At 48.4% G+C, this 21692-nt stretch overlaps 1 long non-coding RNA gene across 2 annotated transcripts; it reads right to left on the reverse strand.

Annotated features, from left to right (window-relative positions):
- Positions 1-260: 260 nt before the first annotated feature.
- LOC123827263 lies at positions 261-10254 on the reverse strand. 2 transcript variants are annotated; one of them, XR_006787205.1, is made up of 4 exons: positions 10087-10254; positions 6243-6316; positions 3222-3350; positions 261-589 (listed from the first exon to the last, which is right to left on the reverse strand). It is a non-coding gene; the product is annotated as an uncharacterized LOC123827263 (long non-coding RNA). The 2 variants fall into 2 exon arrangements; XR_006787206.1 differs by having other exon boundaries at positions 2795-3350.
- Positions 10255-21692: the final 11438 nt, after the last annotated feature.

Below are 21692 nucleotides of genomic sequence, written 5' to 3' on the forward strand. Positions count from 1 at the left end.
CTCACGGCGAGGTGATCAGCATCGGTGAGGTTCTCGGGAGAGGCCGGTCGGTGGCCATAACTATAGGCCATCTAGCGTTGTTGTCTTTCGTGTGCCTCTGGCCTCACCCAGTAACAGCTACTCAGAAAACCAACCAGGCAAGAAGTCATGTGCTTTGAAGATGTGCTAATATTTTAACAGCCTAAACATTGACCAGGACAAAATCTTCACCAGGGCTGCGAGCAGGCAGTCAGACGCACTGCCCTGTGAGCTTTCTCCCGTCCAGTGAACTCACAGAAAGGTCAGCAGCCGGACACAGAAAGAGGAGAAGGGTCCTGAATAAACACAGACAGTTTAATCAGCCATGAAGAAATCCAAGAGTTGACTGAAAGTGCTTTGTCAGGAAGAGAGGCGAGGCCCCTGCCCTCGGAGAAAGGCAGGGAAGGTTGGAGGTCACGTTAGCAGCAGAGATCCGCTGTCGCCGACCGCAGAGGAGGCTCGGAGGGCCCGCCCGCCTGGTGGAGAGGCTCAAAAGCAGAAGGGCAGGGGCTGGTGGCGGGGCAGGCTGGCAGTTGGGTATTTTCCAAAGGACCGGGCAAACAAACATTCCCTAGAAAGGAGACGAAAATTTAGTTCAATAAGAAGGGAAGACACTGTTTTTCAAACTACTGTAATTACCTAAGAGTTGCTTACTCCTTCAAACTTCTGTCAAGTCTGTTATTTCTGATTCCAGACTCCTCAGGCTATTTGAAAGACTGGTTTATTCAAATTACATCAATGTCCTTTACTTGCATCTAAAAAATCAAGGTCAATCTGTGTTGATATGCGAAAGGGAATTTAGATGAATGAGGGCTGACTCCCCATCTCTGGCCCTGTAATTACTTTCTTTGTAAGCCTGAATACCCAATCAGATGGATGTCTTCTCAACACTTTTTGTCATATTATGGGATACCTTGAAACAAAGGAATCTGGAAACTCCAGCAACATCTGTGTCCAAATATATCCAAGCCTGTTTGTGTTTTTAATTGAAAATCAAACTGTTTTAGATGAACTCATCCAGGGTATCATTGAAAGTGCATATTTTTAGGTAACTCTTGAGAGCATTTTGCAAACCCTTAAAGGAACTTGACATCATACTGTAGCTTTAAAGGATATTTCTCTCAGCTGTGGTTACCATTGCAATGAAATCAAGGGTAGCATTCAAAAAAGTCTGCAGCATGAAAAGGTTTGCATAAGTATTCTGATTCCACTAGAAATCTATTTCTTTTAGGATGGTTTTGCCATTCCCCATTGGTTGATGTAATATGGTTGGTTTGTTTTCATTCCAATTAAAGATGCAATTCATTAAAGAGTCTTTTAACTTCATTCAGGCAAAGCTTTCTATTAATGTTATCAAACATTTGTGGGTTTCTAATCGGACATTCTCAGCAAGCTAGTGAACTCAACTTCCAAACTCTCTGATTTTGTATGAAGCAACTCTCATTTCTACACAGAGACTTTCCTTTCTGTGGTCTGGCCTGGTACAGTGTTTATTCCTTCACGCTCAGTCTGGTGTATTTTAGGCCCAGGTCTATGGGCTCCATGATTTGTACAGGAGGTGATGTGTATAGGAGGGCCGTGTGCTGTTTTTTTATGAATCCTTGAGGATTAGAAGAAACTTAAACCAATTGAGGGATCCCATCAGCTGGAGTTTCTTAAGAGGAAATGACTTTTCAAGAGGTGTGGGAATTATCAAGAAAATAATTTTCCCTTAACATGATGTGTGGGCAGGCAGGATATCAAGAGGAAGTGGTGGTAACTTGAACAGGAGGAAATGAGTTGCCATTTTCAAGGCTAGATGAACAGGAGACTAGTGCACATTTTTCCCATTTATCTTTTCATTTTAAAAGTGGTTGGACTCAAGTGCACCTTGACTGTTCAGGATAATAAAGGTTCCATGGAGCATGAATAGAAAAACCATGTTATGGTGCCAGCAGGGTGCCAGAAATACCAGGGGAACTCTTTGTAAAGTATATGATTATCTGACCACTATGCTGTACACCTGAAACTAATACAAAATAATATCGAACATGAACCATAATTGAAAAATAAAATTTAAAAAAATTTTAAAAAGTAAGAAAAACCACAATGGTGAGTAAAGTAAGAAAAACAGGATCATATGCTTCCCTGTTTATTAACATTCACATTGAGCTGTGTAGTTTGGTTACCATGGTCGTGTGGTGTCTGATGTCACAGGCCACACCATATAAAATCACAGAGGCCACGACAGGCAGGAAGAGAGGCCTGGCCTTGTCTGATTAATACAAACAACCCAGTGTGCTGGATGTGAGCCTGGGTGTACTGGGCGCTCCCTGCCGCAGCGCCTCTCCTCCTGCCTCCGTCTGCCCCCTAGTGGACAGCTCCGGCAAAGCATGGGAGTCCACCGGGGGAGGGGCGGGGTGACTTTAAGGGACTGATTTAACAGGGCCTCCCCTCGCCCTGTTCCCAGGCACTGTCTGTGGATTTCCTGGAGAATAAGCGCTTTGCCTGAGATGCTGTGGGATCTACCTAGGACGAACACCTCCATTTCCTGTGCCATTTTTCTGGGGCCCTCGTCCACCTCTGCCTTCCCTGACTCCCATTTTCAGGCACCTTCCCTTGTGTAGTTCCAGGCACAAGGCATGCCTTTTCTGGAAAGGACACATTATTCCTTCTTTGGGTCCTATAGCTGTAGAGAACCAACAGAGTACTATGCTATCGAGCACATTTCCAGATGGGAGTAGTTTTTTTGCCTCCAGTATGTCTCTACGCTGTTCACTTATTCATAGAAACCTACTAGATGCCAGAGCCTGGAGGGGCAGAAGAAACTGGGCCAAGGTTCCTGCCTGGAGGAGCTCCCAGCCCAGAGGAGGGACAGATCATCCATCAGTTGCCATATGATGAGGTCCAGGGCACTAAGAAGACACCAGCCAATGAATGCTGTGCCGCAGGAGCGAGCGCAATGCGGAAGAGGCAGTTGGATTTGCTATGGATTCCTGACACCACGAGGTTAGCCCAGCAGCTGTGACTCAGAAGACTAAATGAGGCTTGCACAGGCCGTCCTGACAGTATAGGCCCCTAGAATACCCTGGCTGTGCGGGACATTTTCATCCCTGTTCCATCCCCACCCAAGTCACAGTGATCTGGCTGCCCCAGCCTGTGTGGATGCTGCTCAGAGGGGGCAGACAGACATCACTGCACGCACGCTCCCTTCGATGACGCACGGCGTGATTTTCCCAGTGTGGCACCCTCGGCTCCTGCCAGCACTCCGCTCTGCTTTGCTCATTTCACGCCTCCCTCAATTTCTCTGAAGCCCCCGTTCTCCACGTCGCTGATTCACAGAGACGGAAGACCTAGAAAGAAAAAACAGGGAGTTAATCTCAAATGACTCAGGAGCCCTCCTGGTCTCTGTGATTTGTGTACAGACTTGCACATTAAAAGCTGAGGGTAATAATGTTGTCATCTGTGTGGGAAAAGCTGAAAAAGGCGGATTAATGTTTTTCTAAACTCCTGGCTCTTGGCAAAAATTACTGCAGGGAAGACGCACTCTGAGATCTAGCCTGATAGCTGAACACCTCTCCCCAAGGTGAAAGTCCCCAGAAAGAGCCCCAGAAGACGTTATGTTCCTGGGGTGAGGGCAGCATTTTGCTCATGTATTTCCCTGATGCAGCTGATGTTTGCGGGATGAATGGTCAGGCCCCCTGAGCTCTGGGAGAAACGGGGATTGGGAAATGAAACCAACCGGCAGGCCCTAGACCCCTCGTCTCGAGATGCTTGGACGAATAGGGGGAAATGATTTGCACCCTACAAAACTGCTGAGAGAAGATGACAGCTCAGGAAGGGTGGGAATCACCTAAGGGAGAGGAGAGGTGTATGGTTCATCACCCCAAACCCATGGGGGGCAGAGGTCCCAGCAGGGGCTGCCACAGCAGGGTGGCCATCGTACCCCCTGTGGAGAAGAGGGGCGCTGTCGGTAGCAAAAAGTGCCTGAATAAGGCTGCAGGGCCCTGCTGTGGTGGCAGCAACACAGATACACACAGACCCTGAGAAAGACCCTGGGAGGCTCTTCCCCCACCCGGCCCTTCCCCCTCTGCAGAGGAGAGCTGGCCTGAGGGGGGATGGGGTAGAAGGGGTGGGAAAGCAGAGCCAAAGACTTCTGGGAATTGATCCAAAATCCTTGGTTTTCCCTGAGGCTCTTGTGGCCTGGGGGGAAGGGGAGTTACATATCACTATGAATGATGTGCACTCTGTGAATTCTGTAATTAGTCTTAGGGAACTCCAAGATCTTATTTTAGAATAGTGTACATTCGAATCATCTCCCTGTGTCCCAGCTTTGGGTTCCATTAAGCTCTCATTCTTCCCGCATTTGTTTTTCCTCCACGCACCCTCGGTGGCACCCATTGTTCGTTCACTCATTCACTCAGCAAATACCGACAGACCGCCTGCTCTTTGCTGGGTCATATTAGGTAGCTAGAATACAGTGTCAGCAAAAACAAACATGGTCTCTGCCTTCATGGAACTTATACAATAGAGAAGGAGATGGGCTTGATCAAATACCCACACAAATTAACATAAGACTGCAATGTTATGCTAATTTGATTTAATAAGGGCTGTCAGGGAGATCTCTGAAGAAATGATGAGCGAAGGGAAATCGGAAGAGACAGTGGGATTAAGTGGGCCAGGCCAGCCCTTGCATCAATGCAGTGGGACAGTGCCTGTGTATTCGAGACCATGGAAGATGCAAGTCTTCCCTGCATCTCCTGCCCCTGCTGCTGCCTCACGACAAAAGCTGAGGCAGCAGCAGGGGCAGGAGGCACAGCAAGGCTGGTCTCAGGGCCGACCACGCACAGAGAGTCACTGATGTGTTTGAGTAGACGGGCGATGTGATCAAATGTGCATTTCAGAAAGATTTCTACAGCCTCCCTGTAGACCAAAGCTTGGAAAGGGTCATAGTGGATGCCATGAGACTGGTTAGGAAGCTGTTACAGACAAGTTCGAGACCAGAAGAAGAGCAACATAGGAGAAAAAGGGGGAGATCCTATCCAGGAGGGACAGTTACCAGGACGCGGTGATGGGTAGGTAAGCCTACAATGTATTCCACACCCGCACGACCTTCAAACAACCTCCCCTGCAAGGAGTCCCTCCCTTCATGGGCTAGAGTCCCAACTGAGATACAAAGAAAACTTTCCTCTCTTTCAGGATGTCCCAAAGGATGCCCTCATGGCTTCTTTCTAGCTTTCCCTAAAAGTGAAAGGAAAGAATGTCGTGACGCCTGGAACATATCAAGCCAAAGGTCATGGGTTGTAATGATAACAACTCGAATGACAAGACTGTCAACTCCCAGGCTCCCATGACCTTTAGCTGAAGGCCTGAGGAGTGGGGACCAGAGCTTCACAACACTACTGGCTGCTACCGCGTCAGATCTGCTGATCAAGTGCTCAAAAATCCATGCATTGTCCTATTAATCCAAGCACTCTCCTACCACATGTTTAGGGGATACCGTGGTAGGATTCCTGCATCAGCTGGGCATGACACCAGCTACCACATGCCTTCTCCTGCCTACCGCCCTTACTTCTACAAAAGTCATCGATCCATTCCAGGAATGGCGTTTTACTGCTGTGCTGGGTGCTGGGGGTTGGAAGATGAAGAAAAGTGTCCTGCCCTCCAGGAACTGCAGCCTCACAGCCCACCAGTCAGGACAGCGCAAGTGGCCCAGGCAGAGGCGCAGTGCTGCGGGGGCCTCAGGGCAGGGGACGGGAGCTCTGCCCGGCTGAGTCAGGGACGCTTCCCAGGGGGCACATCTGAGGCAGGTGTCAAGGGGAGAGCAGGAATTTATCTGGAGCACAGGAGACTGGTTGTCTCAGGCAGGAGGAACCGCACATACACAGACACGAAGAGACACAGGAGCACGGTGTGCTCAAAAAGTGGCCCCAGGGGTGATGGTGGGGCTGCAGCCGGAGCTGAGGCTGGAGCCAGAGCTCTGGAGGGGTCACCGGAGGTTCCCAATGCCCTGCTTCAGGGAATATTGTATTAATTAGGACTTCTTTTGCAGTATAAAAAATTACCCTAAAGCTTAGGTGCTTGAAACAACAACTGTATTCCCTCACAGTTTCTGTGGATCACGACCCTGGAACTTGCTGGGCGGTCCCCTGGCTCAGGGTCTCACAGGCTGGGAATGCAGTGCAGCCGGGGCCCCATCACCTCCAGGTTTGCATGAGGGTGGGTCACCCTCCAGGCTCACTCACGTGGCTGTCGGCAGGTCTCTGAAGTCAGTTCCTTTTTGCATGGGGCTCTCCATAGGGCAGCGTGCAACATGGCACTTGGCAGAGACAGAAAGGAAAGAAGGGGGGGGGGAGTAGAAAGAGAGAAATATGAATGAGAATGGCCTAGTCTTTTGTAACCTAAAACCAGAAGTGACATCCCATCACTTGTGTTATATTCTATTTGATTAGAGAGTCACTAGGCTCAGCCCACATGCAAAGGGGGTTTACACAGGGGATGATACTAGCAGATGGTGACCACTGGGGTCATTTTAAAGATGGCTTACCACATATACCAGAGCTATTTAAGTCACAATGTTGGCATTATCCCATTCTGCATAAATTATAGAGAGAGACGTGTAATTTCACTGCATGTTAGTTTGTTTCTGTGGACGGGTACACTCTGGTCCCTAGGAGCCCTGAAGAACAGCGTGCTTCATTTCCCATCTCTCCCTAAAGATTTTATACAACCCACTTGGCACTCATGCTATTATTTTTAGATGGATTCAGCCAGAAGCTGCTTGTGTGGGTAGAGATAGGTAGGAAGGTAGGGAGGCAGAGAAAGGAAGTGATCGGGACCCCAAACTGAATAAAGAAAAAGGTCACACGCCAACTAAAAATGAGAAATGAATCTAAGTGGAACTGAGCATCACGGCTGACAGCTCATACGCGCGATGCCAGCTTGCCACAGCCAGGCAGTGCCCTTGGTTTTCCCACGTGCAACTGAAAATAGCGAGCGTTCATCCTGAGGGGGAGCTACTAAAATAAGCAACTACTGGGAGCTATCCCATGCTGCTCATTCAAGCTGGAAGCAGTCTGCAATTATTTTTCCAAAATTAGATACAAATTAAGTTACCACTCCCAGAACCCTCTTCTCTTGTACTATATTACAAAAAAGAAAGTGATTTTTGAACTCTTAAAAGTTTAGACTTCTTTTCTTATAAATAAATATGATCTCCGATAGATCCACAAGGGCAAATGGTTGATACTAACATCTTGTGAGATCTAATCTCTTCAGGGACCTGTCTTTCTGAGTTTCAGACTTGGGCTAGTTGCTATGGATGTAGAGTGACAGGCTAGTGAAAGTGACTGCGGCCGGGGCGGGCAGGGCAGCTTGCCTGCATTTGAAGTGTGCCCTGCGGATGGATCATCTAATCTGTTGGGGGTGGCGGAAAGGTGGCTAGCACAGAACTGCCCCCCGGCATGTACGTGGACGGCTCTGCTGCCACCTTTCTTGGTGGTCGGAAAGTGATCAGAGTCGGCATCCATTTAGACAGAGAAATTCTGCTATGTTTTTAAAAGCAAAACAAACATACACGAAAACAAAAAACAGTAAGGATAATTTGGTGGGGCCTCACCTCAAACTTCACTAAGAAGGAACTGGCGTACAGAAATGAGGATGTTTGGGGGTTTTCTTCTCTGAAAGGGCCCCTGAATTGTGTCATCTCCGTATTAAAACACTGTCTTCTTGGGCTTGCCTTGGGGAGAAGTGGATGAATACCCAAGAGCCCAGCTGTCCTGGAACCTAGGAGGTTGTGGTGGCTTCTGGGACAGGATGCTTCCCCACAACTTCGAATTCCAACTGCCCTTTGCAGACGGCAAAGCTTACTTTCTCCTCAGTGTTGGAGACATTAGTCAGAGAAGCAGCACATTTAAACCCACCAACCCATCCCACACATTCCCACCCTATATCCTTATTCTGAGCTAGTGAATCTTAGAAGTGACAGAGTTTTCCAGGTAAACTTTCCTCCTGGGTGAAGGTTGCCTTTTTTTTTTTTGTCTCCATAATTTTCAAAAAGGAAACTGCTAAAAAGGCCATCTATGCAAATCCTTAAAATGGTGAATCTCTACAACTTCTCTTTAATGTGAAGGGTTATTCCTGCCTTCTTTAATTTTTAAAATTATTTTCATTGTCACCTTTTCCAGACTTGTTAGGGCTTGAGAAGAAAGGGAAATAAAGTTAAGGGGAATCAAAGTAAACTGAGTGATCTGAAATGAATTGCTGTTGGCAATGATTCCTGGAACAGCTGTCTCTCATGTCCCATCTCCTGAGAGTGGGGAGTTCGGGGCTACCTTTCTTCTGACAGAGGGAAGTATAGGCACAGGCTCCGGGTGGCCCAGATCAGCTGAAAACTCAAAGCAACTACCCTTTCTGGACAGCTTTCTGCCTTCCCACCGCCTACGGGGGCCGAAATAAATCCCTGTTTGCAGATCAGGACTTCAGGTCCTAACAGGATGGGGTCAAACAGCCAAAAGTAATAACCTGAATGGCATCTTGGTAGAAGGCATTTCCCTTCCCCTGTCTCCCCCAGCCCCCTGACCCGCACTTCCCAGACGATATTCCAGGTTCCCGGAGTAGGGAACAGAAAACTCGGATCAATAACCTCTGACTTGGACATTCAGCAGATGTCAAAGAAGAACCCAAGGCGATTAATGGGCAAATCAGAATGCTGACATCTCACTTATTTTTATCATTTAGGAAACTTTTTGATTAACATCCTTTTTCCTTCCCTGATTTCAAATATTAATAATAATAATAATAATAATAATAATAATAACCTTAATTCTGGGGAGGGACTCTACAGCAGAAAGAGGAGTAAGATCACAGGATGAGTAGGGGAAAGGCTGCACGCGCTCTCTCCCCGTGACCCCTCCCCAGCACACACACACACACACACACACACACACACACGCACACACCCCGTGTCTCACCCAGGGTAAAAATAGGTTTTATTTATGCCGAAGCAGCAGTGAAGCGTGGGCCTCCCTGCAGTGTTCGCTGCGTTTCAGCAGCTCACACTATCAGGCGACGCCTCGGACCTCGCATTCCCCATCACTCGTGGGTCAAATGCCCTCAGTGACCTCAGAAGATTTTACTTTAATCATCAGTATCGTTTTGAGAGGAAAACACTGGCTTTCCGAGTCAGGGTCGGGGGATGGGGAGCCGGTCCTCCGCCCGCCGCAGCGCCCAGGGCTCAGTTCCCTCCTCCCCGCTGGGAAGGCACGGCCCCTCCGTGCTGCCCTGCACGTCCCGCGCACCGAGGCTGCAGCACGTTCTACCGCACTGGGAACAGCTTTCCCAGGGGCCTTGAGAAAGGCGCTGGCCTTTCCCAGCGAGGCCCAGACACCTCCTGCGTGGGGCCCCTTTTGTTCCTGGCAAGATTGCCACATCCCTAGCTGCGGTACTGATTTCCCCAGCGCCGCGGTTGGGACTCCCTCCTACACTCAGCGCTGGCATTCGGGTAACCAGATATGCGCATGCGCAGAGAAGGGCCGCGTCTGCTTCGGGCTTTGGCACTTGGGCTGCAGGCACGGCGCATGCGTCAGTCCTAAAGCTGTGGGCCCCTCAGCTGAGGACCTAGCTATCTTAATTTTCCTCTCTGTTCGGTTTTCTAGCAGCACGTTGGGGACACTGCACTATTGGAAGAGAGTCCCAGAATGCTAAAGATACCGGCTCCCCAGAGGATTCCTGCTTTATTCCTCCATTTTACAGATGAGGAAATTGGGGTCCAAAAAAAGCAATAGGACATAACCAATGCTGCATTTCTGGATTCTGGCAGCAGAGATCAGATCTGGCTTGTATTAGAATGGTCCGGGCACGCCTTCAGTGCGCATTTATCAAGCACCTGGATACTATGTACTAAATGGTATATGTAGGGCACAAAAGATAACCACGAATACATCAGTCGTGTAACAATGACCACCGAGACGGACCTAAGTTTGATTTGATAATGTTCTGGAGTACACCACTAGCTGGATGGCCTTAAAGAAGCAATTAACCTATGCCCTATTTCCTGGTCTGCAAACAGAAGATAAAAATAAGACCTACCTGCTCGTGTCTCAGGGCTTAAATGAAGTAAAGTGCACATTGCTTTAACACGATGCCTGCACGTGGAGGTCACTCAGATACTCGTTCAGTGTTTTGAGAAGCAGAAGTGCTAAGCACAGAGCCGTTCATGAGACAATCACGGTACTCATTACCAGACAGAAGTCAGGCGGAAGGAGAGGGAAGGTACTTTCCCGTGTGCAGCGCTTGTGCATACTCACACGGGGTTGCATGACCTGGCAAGACAGGGAAAGGAGGAAATGGCCTCTGTTTATCTTTTCTTCAGCTGCTCCCACCCTTTCCCCTCCCTCTCCCCTTCCTCCCCTCCCAACTCTCACTGTGACTCACCATGGCTGCAGAGATACATGGGGACCTCTTATCAGGGTGAAATGTGTTCTGCAAGGTGGTATAATATATGTTTTATTGCCTACTTTATCACAAGGTCCTCTCGCCTTTGTTTTTCTAGGCAGGACAGCCTCCAAAAGGGAGCAACAGGTTTAAGGAGATAAGAAGGAATGGTGGTTAAGTGTTTACGGTGTCAGGCTGGAGTAGTCTGGAATCACAGATCCTCAGAGTTGAAGATCGTCTGGGACAAAGATGACCCCTCATGTTAATGAAGAAGTAAAAAACTGAGAAAGGCAAAATGTCATCAAGTGTTAGACTCAAGTTGGAGCCCTGGTTTTTTGTGTTCCCATGTTTCATTCATCCATCCACTCACACTGCCTGGGGTGATACGTTATGTACTGCCAGGCACAAGTTTCTGTGTCAGTAAGCATGGAGTGGGGAAAGGAAAAGGGCAACCCAGGGAGACTCCCAGGTTCTTTGTGCAGGTTCATGGATGATGATAACATTTACTGTGAGAGCAATTCAAGGAATAGAAACTGGTCTGAGAGGGAGATGGCATGTTTGAACATATCCTTTATGCCTGTGGGACTTCCGGGGAAGAGCTCTAGGAGGCAGTTAGGAACATGGGTGCTAATGGTGGGAGAAAGGCCTGGAGGTGCCCTTGGGGGGTGGTCAAAATTGAGGTGGTCACCGAAGCTGGGGTGGGGCTGAGATGACCCAGAGAGAGCAGGAAGAATGAGAAGATCATGGAATGGATGAGAACCTAACCCCAACAGACACCAGCTTCTAAGGATCAAATAGGGATCTTAAGGAGTGGGCAAAGAAGTGGGAAGAAACCCAGGGGAAAAAAAGTGGCATGAAGCAATCCAAATGAAGAGATCTCTAGGGTAAGGAAGTGGTTGGGAGTGAAAAATGCCACAGACACATCCAGCAAACAAGCACTGGAATGTGCCCATTGAATCTGACAATGAGGAAGTCATTGATGACTCCTGTGACCCCAGTTTCGATGGGGACATGGGAGCAGAAACTAAGTCACACTGGGTTAGAAGTAAATAGAGTTCAGGAAGATGAGCAGCAGGGGTGGAGGGCATAGCCCACTGCTTCAGAAGAGTTGGTTGGGCAGGGAAGGGGAAGTTATAGCTGAGAGGCTGTTTTTTTCTCAGCCTTTTTACTCTGGGAAGTTGAAACGTGCTTATAGAGAAGCAGGAAGGGTTAACAGGCAGAAATAAGGTGGGGCCTCAGTATAATCTCCAAAGGGGTGAATGGAAAGAGAGGGCATTCTGACTCCAGATAACCTAAAGGAAAGATTCTTCCTTCCTTCTTTTAACTTCTACCATGGGAGAGGAGGCAATGCACTTTAAGGTTTAGCAGTGAACTTGGGAATCTCTCCAAAACAAGCTTTGCAACTGGTATCAGGATCTAGCCACGGCAGCAATCTGACCATCACATACATTTAAGCAGCCCCATTTGCATGTGGAGCTGTGCCCAGTGCCACACAAATAACGTAAAATAGATGTTGTCATTGTCATGTCAGTCAGGACTCCACACAGCAAGTCACTAAAAACCAGCCAAACCAAAAATAGAATCCACTGGTTTGCTAAACTGGGTAGACTGGCTCTAGGCATGGTTACATTTCAGATGCTTAAAAGATGTTGTCAGGAATAATAGGGGTAATATTTTGACATTTCTTTTTTTTATTTGTATTTTTCAATTATAGTTGACATACATTATTATATTAGTTTCAGGTGTACACCCCAGTGGTTAGACATTACATAACTTAGTAAATGATCATCCTGATAAATCGTGCACCCATCTGCCACCACACGTAGTTATTAGACTATTACTGACTATATTCCCTGTGCTGTCATTGGCATCCCTATGACTGTTCTGTAACAACCAGTTCATACTTCCTAATCCCTTCCCCTTTCTCACTCATCCTCCCAAACCCCTTCCCATCTGGCAATCGTCAAATTATTCTCTGTATCTATGAGTCTCTGTTTCTGTCTGTTTGTTCATTTTGATTTTTTAGATTCAATTGTTGACAGATAGGTACTTAGTGCCATTTTGTTGTTGATATATTTTTTCTTCTTTTTAAAAGACCCTTAACATGTCATGTAATACTGGTTTGGTGGTGATTAACTCCTTTAGTTTTTTCTTATCTGGGAAGATCTTTATGCTTCTATTACCAACGATAGCTTTGCTGGGTAAAATAACCTTGGCTGTAGGTCTCTGCTTTTCAACACTTTGAATATTTCTTGCTAATCCTTTCTGGCCTGCAAAGTTTCTGTTGAGAAATCAGCTGATAGTGTTATAGCTACTCCCTTGAAGCTAAGTAACTGCTTTTCTCCTGCTACTCTTAAGATTCTTTGTCTTACCCTGGCTGTTGTGGCTCAGTGGACTGAGTGTCAGCCTGCAAAGCAAAGGGTTGCTGATTTGATTCCCAGTCAGGGCACATGCCTGGGTTGTGTGCCAGGTCCCCAGTGGTAAGAAGCAACCACACATTGACATTTTTCTCCCTCTCTTTCTTTCTCCCTTCCCCTCTCTCAAAAAATAAATAAATTTTTTTTTAAAGATTCTTTGTCTTTAACCTTTGGCATTTTAATTATGATGTGTCTTGGTGTAGACCTCTTTGGGTTCATTCTTTTTGGAACTTTATGTGCTTCTTGAACTTGCATGTGTATTTCCTTCACCAAGCTAGGTAAGTGTTCTGTCATTATATTTTCTTTCATATAGGGTTTCAATTTCTTGCTCACTCTCTTCTCCTTCTGGCATCCCCATGATGCAAATGTTGGTACGCTTGAAGTTATCCCAGAGGACCCTTACACTGCTTCCTTTTTTGGGGGGGGGGATTCTTTTTTATTTTTGCTGTTCTGATTGGGTGTTTTCTGCTTCCTTATCTTCCCAATCTCTAAATTGATCCTCTGCTTCATGTACGCCACCATTGATTCCCTGCTATGTATTCTTCATTTCAGTTAATGTAGTCTTCATTTCTGGCTGGTTCTTTCTTATGTTTTCTAGTTCTGTTTTTGTTTCCTATCTCTTGGTTGAAGTTCTCACTAAGTTCACCTACTCTTCCCCTCAGTTCATTGAGCATCCTTATAACTGTTGGGAACAAGGAAATTAAGAACTAAATTTAACCTTAATAGACAAGAACCACATTGTAGCTAAAAAGAAATGATAAAAGAGACAAAGTACAGTTAAAGCAAACATCCTGTGTCTAGCAGACGCTCTCCCTGGGTAGGCTAGATAAGCAGTGCTTTGTAGTTTTTAATGAGAAAATAGAAAACTAGCTAGCTAGAGCCAGGAGATTACTAGGTTAATGAACAAACATCCTGCCTTCCTGCCTTATGAAAGAATGCTTGGTTTGAAATTCCCGCGCTCGGTCTTTGTAAGCGAATTACTAACTGCCACGTCTGCTTCTGTATAACGCTTGCTTGCCCGCCCATATATAAGAATGTAGTTGTAAGCGCTCGGCGCGGCTCTCATTGGCAGCTCCTTGTGGGCACTGTGTCACTGGACACTTTAAGAGTTTGCCCCTGCGCAGGTTAAACTTGGCCAATAAAGTAACATCTTTGATACCCTGAAAGTCTCCGATATTTGTTCTCGAGTTTGCTGGATGCTACAATAACCAGTGTTTTGAACTCTGCATCTGGTAGATTGCTTGTCTCCATCTCATTTAGTTCTTTTTCTGGAGTTTTGTTCTGTTCTTCCATTTGAGACATGTTTCTTTGTGTCCTCAATTTGGCAGCCTTTCTGTGTTTGTTTCTATGTATTAGGTAGAGCTGCTATAGCTCATGGGCTTGGTACAGTGACCTGATGTAGTAGGTGTTCTGTAGGGTCCAACGGCACAACCTCCCTGATCACCCAAGCTTGGGTACTCTAGCTGCACCCCAGTGTGGGCTGTGTACACCATTCTGTTGTACTTGAGACTTGATTGCTATTGGCACATCAATGGGAAGTATTTACCCCCGGGGCCAATCAGCTTCAAGGACTGGCTTCAATCACCAACCACTTACCTCTGAACACTGTGGAGAATCAGCTGTGGAGGGGCCTACCCCACACCCCACAGAGCAGGACTTAACATTCACTGGGGCTCTGTTGCCTGCTGAGTCCACTCCTTGAGTGTATTACTTGTGCAGGTGGTTGGGTGGTGGTGCTTCAACATGGTCTGAAGCTGTCCACTGGGTGCACTGGCTCTAGGGCTTCCAGGGAGATACAGGCCAAGGTCAGCCACCACCTGTGTTCTGCATGGATCCAGCCGGCATGAGCTACAAAATGATTTGTTGGTTGCTGATACTTGTGCTCGGGTTGGAGGTGCCCAGGCAAGGTCAAACTGTGAACCAAGGTCAACTGCTGCCAGTGCCAGGTCTGGGCCACTTAGTGAAAGGTATGGTGAACACTAAGGCCAGATGCTACTTGTTTGAGGGAATTTAGGAAAATCTGAAGCAGGAGCCAAGTCAGGCCATTTGTATGGAAAAGTCACTAGAAAAAGCTTATTTGGGACTGAAGATTGGTGGGAGTGGGGGAGCTCAGGGAATCACAAGGGCAGGATGAACAATGTAAGCCAGGTTGAGGGAGTCTCAAATATGGTGTCTGCCTGCCGGCTCTGTTGGGGGAGGGCTCATCAAAGGAACAATGGCCTCTGCCAGCACTTCTGGGAGAAAGCTGTCTCCCAAACTCTTGCCCTGAGACTAGACTCCCCAGATATTTGTGGTGCCTTTCGAGCTACTGCCCCAGGGCTGGAGCTCAGAAGAAGTGAGTCTGAGTAAATCATATGCAAGCCCTTTAAGAGGAAAGGGCTCCATCTCTTCATCTGCATGGGCCTCCAGAAGCCTCTGTCTCCCTCAGCCTCAATCCCCACTGGATTTTACAGCAAGAAGTTATAGGGACTTCTCTTCCTGGCACTGGAACCCTGGGCTGGAAAGCCTGGTGTGAGGCTGGGACCCCTTGCTCCTCAAGGGGAACCTCTGCAGCTGAGGTAGCCCTCCCGATTTTTACCTCCTCAAGTGGGTGTGGGACCAGCCTGTTCCGCATCCCCGCCCTTCCTACCAGTCTCAATGTCGCTTCTTCTTTAATTCCCTAGTTGTATGACTTCCTTTCAGCCAGACTTCAGGCAGTTCTAAATGATGGTTCTTCTGTAGTTTAGTTGTAATTTTGATGTGGTTGTGGGAGGAGGCAAGGACCATGTTTACCTACTTTGCCATCTTGAGCAGAAGCCAAACTTTTCAATGTGTTTTTCTCTTTTGCCTCTCAAAGTATGTTAATTTAGTCTCCTCAAGCTGTTCATCTGCCTACAGTGAACTTGCACCTGAGCATTTATCTGTAAGTTGACCAGTGAAGAAAAACAATAGTTTAAAATCATAAATCAAAGCAGAATTTCTCTCCTTTTAAATGTTCTCATCACAGTGATTAAATTAATGTTAGTAATTGAATCTAAGGAATATACTCAACTTCATGTCCAGTTTGGTTTAAAGCTTAGTGCAATCCACAAATAGTTCCATTTAGAAAATGCTCAGTCTCCCCTCTTGTGAGTGTGAAGACAACTATTTTACTTTTTCTCTGTGTATTATTTCCTCTTTTTAAAGTAAGCCACCCTCTCCTAAATCCAAGAGAAACTGGGTCATCAGTTTTTGCCTGTAAAAACACCTTTTTGTAATAAGTAAAAAGTTCATTGCAGGAGAAATGGTCAAGGCAGCATCAGCTTTTCATCACAGACTTTTATTTTCAATATCAACACTCCACGTAACTTTTTTTAAAAGTCAGCCCTTCTGTAAAAACAGATATTTAGGGTCTTAGGAAAGGAAACATAATCATCAGTTTTACTCTAAGTGTCATGCTGTGTATTTTTGTAAATAGTGTCATTTCATACGATACCTTGAAATTTATGGTATATAAAACTTAAATCTCAGACTTGAAAGAGTCTTTGGAAGAAAACAGCCATTAGTCACAATAAGAAGAAATAAGCTCATCACACCCTGGAGTTTGAGTCACACAGTCATTCAGAAGGAGCTGGTTTTCTCTGCATGTGGAATCCAGGCTTTCGTTTAGTCACTACGTACTTTTCACACCCTCTGTAGCTTCTCTGCACTGTGTGGGGCCCCGGGAACGTGAAGGTGAGTAAGGTGGACTCCGGTCTGCAAAGGCAGGAGACAGGTGGGCAGCAGAGAGGCAGTGAGGGGTGCAGGCATGCTGGGGGCTTGCAGCGGGGACCCGTCAATTTCTCAGTGGGGTGGATGGCTCAGAGGCGAGCCAGAACAATAAGCTGCCCGAAGGCTTGGCATTTCGCAGTGCCCAGAGCTGTGCTGGGGAAGCACTTGTAGGCATTTTACTGCCCTGGCTAAGAAGAAAAGTTTGAAAATCCTCTTTGGCAGCCCTGAGGCAACTGGGCTCTGTGACAGTTGAGAAATGAGAACTCCTGGTTTTCCCAACACCTCAGTATGTGTGCTCTGGCACTGCCTGCCAAGGCCCTGGGCCTTCCAGTCATTCATTGCACAGATCGTTATTGAGTACCAACCATGGGCCAGACGCCGCTCAAGCAAAGCAGACTAAGGAGTATATCCGTATATCAAAGTGGTAATAAGTGTTTTGAAGAAAAAGAAAGCAAAGAAATGAGAGGACAGGGAATGTGAAGTTGGAGGGTGGGCGCTATGGCGTACAGTAGGGTCTTTAAAGAAATCCAGCTTGCAGATTCACCTTCCCCAGTTCCTGAGCACCTGAGACTCTCAGCTGGTGGTATTAGGAGCCTGCCAAAGAAAGTGGCGGGGCACCTGACCCCAGGGTTCCCGGGACATGGTTTGCTGAGGCCAAGGCAGGCTGGTGTGCCTTCCCCTCCCCAGAGAGTTTTGTCATCTGCTGAGTGGAGCTAGTACAGCCAGAGTCTTGGAGCTCCTGCCTGGGGAGGAAACGGGGTCATTTATTCTGGAGGTGAGGGGAAGGTTTGTTTAGATATAGTCAGGTCTCCTGGCAGCATCTGGGGGAGAAGGCTATTCAGGTCACCATGGAGAGCTTTGGCAAGGCCAAGACAGAAGGTCAAGGCCCTGGCCAGGAGAGCTGGGGCCTGGACTGGGTGTGGGTCCCCTCTGGAAATTAGAATATCAGTCAGGAAGGGAGCAGAGGAAAGGGCACTGGAGTGGGCTGGGAGAGATAGCTGTATTGGGGTGGGCATGCGGGGGCACAGACCCCACCCCACTGGGCACCAGGCTACAGGGGCGGGGGCACAGACCCCACCCCACTGGGCACCAGGCTACAGGGGCGGGGGCGGGTACAGAATAAAGAACTCAGGGTCAGGGCCTTTAGGCTGCAGCAGAGGGTTGGTGTGGGGTGATCAGGTTGTAGGGGCTTTGGGAACTGATCTACTAACATTGGCTTTGTGCTGTAGCAAAGACTTGCTTGTTGTGTCGTCTGTATCAGCAACGTGGTGCTTTTAACCATGAGCCAAATGACACTGAATAAATAGTAGGTCTATTGGGAGGGCAGCTAGGGATGGCGAATTGGCAAAGAATCCCCGGTTTTTTTATGACTGAAGCCTAATTCCCAATAGAATCCGAGCAGAAAGTAACTTAAGCTGCTGGGGAGGAGGAAAGCACACACGGTAAACAGTGACCGGCACAGTGTGCCCTTCTGTGTGCGCGCCAGGGTCAGAACAGCATGTCGTGTTACTGCTTTGATCATGGGATTTGGATCAGAACGAACTCGGGGTTTGGACTTCGCTCTGGGCTTGGCTCTCGTCTCTGCCACCTGTTGGCTGTGTGACCTTGGGGAAGTTACTTGACCCCCTGTGCCTTCGTGTCTTCATCCGTAGAGTGGGAGGGCACAAGCTGGAGTCAGTGCTGGGATGCGGTCATGTCTGCTGAGCTGGCGGGGAACACCGCCGCCCCCGCCGGGGCAGGGAACCCGCCTTTCCCGAGGATCTGTGAGCGGCCACGCACAGTGAGCTCACTAAGTGGCAAAGTGTCTGTGTCGAGAAAGGAGTTGTTCCGAGTACACTGTGGCTAATCTGTCCTTGGCCCTCCCCTGTGTTGGATCTGTTCCCAGGCAGGGCTGTCACTGAAAGCTAACAGGACTGTTTGCCAAAATACTCAATAAGACACTTTGTTACAGGGTCACCATAAATGAGCATAACAGGAGAGAAAGGCGTATTCTGCACAGGGCAGCTTTGCCAGAGCGAGATGGTGGAGCAGGCAGAGGGGTAGTGGCTAGCACCTGGGCAGTGGTTTGGGTGAATTTATATAAGACACCCCAGGGTTCCCCAAAAGTGCAGAGGGAGAGGTGCTTTGCTGGGATTAAGTTCTCCAGGGAGATGATGGTAACCAACTAACATTTGGGTGATTAGTGTTGACATGGGTTCATTTGCTCCACACGAGTCATGGAATTTTGGTCAATGCCTGTCCAATGGGATCAGACAAGGTGTCCCAGGCACGAGCCTGGACGTAGTGAGTCCCTGGTAAGTGTCTGATTCCCCTCAGACACCAACTAGGGAACCCCCTGGGGGACTGTTCAGGACATGCCCTGGTGTGTTTTGGAGACTGGACAGCATCCCTGTGGCAAAGATTTTTAATCCAAAAATAACCTGACACATGCCTTTGCACACTTACTATCTGTCAGTAAGGTATACGTGCTAAAAGAGATTCGAATTATTTTCTTTCTCAATACTTTGCAGTTTACAAATACTCTGATATTCATTTCATGCACATGAGCCTTCACAACAACCTAACAATGTGGGAGACCCATTCATAGATGAGAAGATTGAGTTTCAAAGAGGCTAAGCAATGTATCCGTAAGGTTGCAACCCATAAGGTTGAAGCTGGACTCAAACCCGTTCTCTGTCTTTGGTGGGGAGCTGAGACCAAACAAACGAACCCCAGTGTTTGCAGGGGAGCCCCAGCAAATACTGAAACCTGAGTTTCCAATGAGAGGAGCCAGAGAAGCCAGCCGGGAGAGGTCGTGTGGGCCTGGCCCTGAATCTAACCAGAGGGTGGAAGGCTGGGGACAGGGTGTCAGGAAGGAGGCAGCACGCGGGGATAGCGAGCTCCCAGGGTCTCTTGCCTATGCCCCTGGAGCTGCCCAGGCTTGTCACCTTCCAGAGAATATTTGTGGGCCCTTTGAAAGAAAATGCAACTTACTTCCCCAGCATCCAAAGGTCACAACAGAGGCTTCGCTCCTATTGCCTTTCAGGCCGTACCTGTCACCGCTCCTGACGTCGGCGACTGCTGGTCTTAGGGTCTGTGTCACAGTCATGTCTAATTCCTCTTGGAGAATTATTTATGGCGTTCTGAAAGTACACACAGCCACATACTGAAATGTGGCGACACTCGTTAGCCAGAAATGGTGCTCATTTCAAATTTCAGGGGAAGAAAAAACCAACCAGAAAAGATAGGAAGAGAAATGAGCTTCTATGGGCGACATTCTGTTCTGGCACCTTTCACCTCCAGGATCTCTTTGGACATTCACTGCGCTGCGGTGTGGAAGATGATGTCAATCCCGCGCTGGCAGTTCAGGAAAGAGACATTCAGGGAGGTGAAGTAACCTGGTCAAACCCACACAACAAATAATTAGCAAACCTAGGATTTGAATCTAGGTCTGCTGTCAACATCCCACTATTTATAGTTTGTGGGATCCAGATGAAATTGAGAGGACAAATAAACACAGTTTAATTGGCAACAAAATGATTGGCCCCAGTTTTTACTGATCCAGGTTTACAACCCGTGCAGTTTCCAAATTACCAGCTTCAGAGGAGCCTCTTGGACCCTTGCCGCCGTCAGGATCCACGGGATCCCAACATCAAGAGCTGGATCGTGACGGAGATGCTGCCAGAGGACCCAGCGTGGAGCTTTCTGGAGATGCATGTTCACCATTGACAGTGCCCTATCGAATACGGAGCCCACTTCACCCTGTACAGACAGGGGAGGTGGGGGAGAGTCCCCGGCAAACCTGACTGACTTCCTCAGACTCTGTCCAGTACAAGCACTGAAGCTGGACGCATCCCATGTGCTTTTCTTTTTCTGGCAACCCCAATTTTGACAAGAGAGCAAGAAATACGTCTCCCCTTGACAGGAGCAGCGGGCGACACCAGCAGGTGCTGTGCTGGGTTCTGACAGTTCTTCAGAAGGCAGCACTTCCTGCCCGTTCCGTTCAATGCCGGTCCAGGTGAGTCGCCACAAGTTCAGCTAGGAACGTATTTTAAGACAAGAGAAATCTAAGCCGGAACAGGCAGAGAAAGGTGAAGGGTGGGTTATTGACAGCAGCTTTGATGCTGCCCGTTGTCACGGTACTGGGACAGTCATCTGCAGTTAAGAGTCTCGCTCGCCAGTACTTGGCTAGAGTTTGTGACCCGCGAGGCCGGGGGCCACCCCAATGCAGGTGTGGCTCACACAGACACCCACCCAAGAGGGCTCCTGCTGGTGGTTCAGGTGGTGGCTAAAAGGCTGTAACTCCTGTGGAGGGCAAACCTGTTCCCTCCAGATCAGCTTGTTGCAGAGAGCCAGCCTGACCCTGCCAGTCACCCATCTGCCGTGACGTCCCTGGAAGTTTTGGAGCAGAGCCATCACTTCCTGCACCGCCTCAACCTCTGCTCCCTGGCTCAGCATCTGGCCTTGGAAAATGCCCCCATCACCAGTCTCTTAAACACAGTTCAAGGCTGGGGTCCTATGCCATTCGGGGAGGCAGGGGGCAGGGGGGCATCAAGGTCTGCCAGAAGCTGGGGAGGGAGGGAGGCCGGAGACTGCCCCCGAGAAAAGACTGGAACCCACTGTTCCGGGCTGCCTTCCGCAGCCTGGCCTCGTCGGGGACGGCAGCCTCCTCCGCTGGCCTCTACGCTGCACAGCTCTGCGTCTCTGCTCGGAAGGAGGGTGCTCAGCGCTGCCAGGACCCGGCTCTGAGCAGGAAAGTGCTGTCCACTGTCACCCCCACAGGGGAAAACACCCCGGTGGAGCCGTGGGGTGCCCTGGGCTCAGTTCCCACTCAGACTTCCCGCAGGGCCCTCTCCCCTCTCCTGCTCCTCCTTCCCTGGCCCTTCCCTGGGGGACTGCAGCAGCTATAGGGTTGTGTCGGGCCTGAGGGGGTTGAGGGGGTTACCTTGCTATCTGCCTAAATCCCCTTAACTAAACTGCACCTGCAGATAAATATAAAAACAACCCAGCTGCAACCTGGGCCCTGCAGTCTCCTCCCCCAGATCCTGACTCAGAGGCTTGGGCAGGCTTGCTTCTATTTAGGTTCCAGGAGAATCACTTGCAAGGGACCCTGGATCACACTTTGTAAACTACTGG

This window comes from Phyllostomus hastatus, unplaced genomic scaffold (genome assembly GCF_019186645.2).
Source record: "Phyllostomus hastatus isolate PE091 unplaced genomic scaffold, TTU_PhHast_1.1 phas_contig_86, whole genome shotgun sequence".
In the NCBI taxonomy this organism is placed as follows: Eukaryota; Metazoa; Chordata; class Mammalia; order Chiroptera; family Phyllostomidae; genus Phyllostomus; species Phyllostomus hastatus.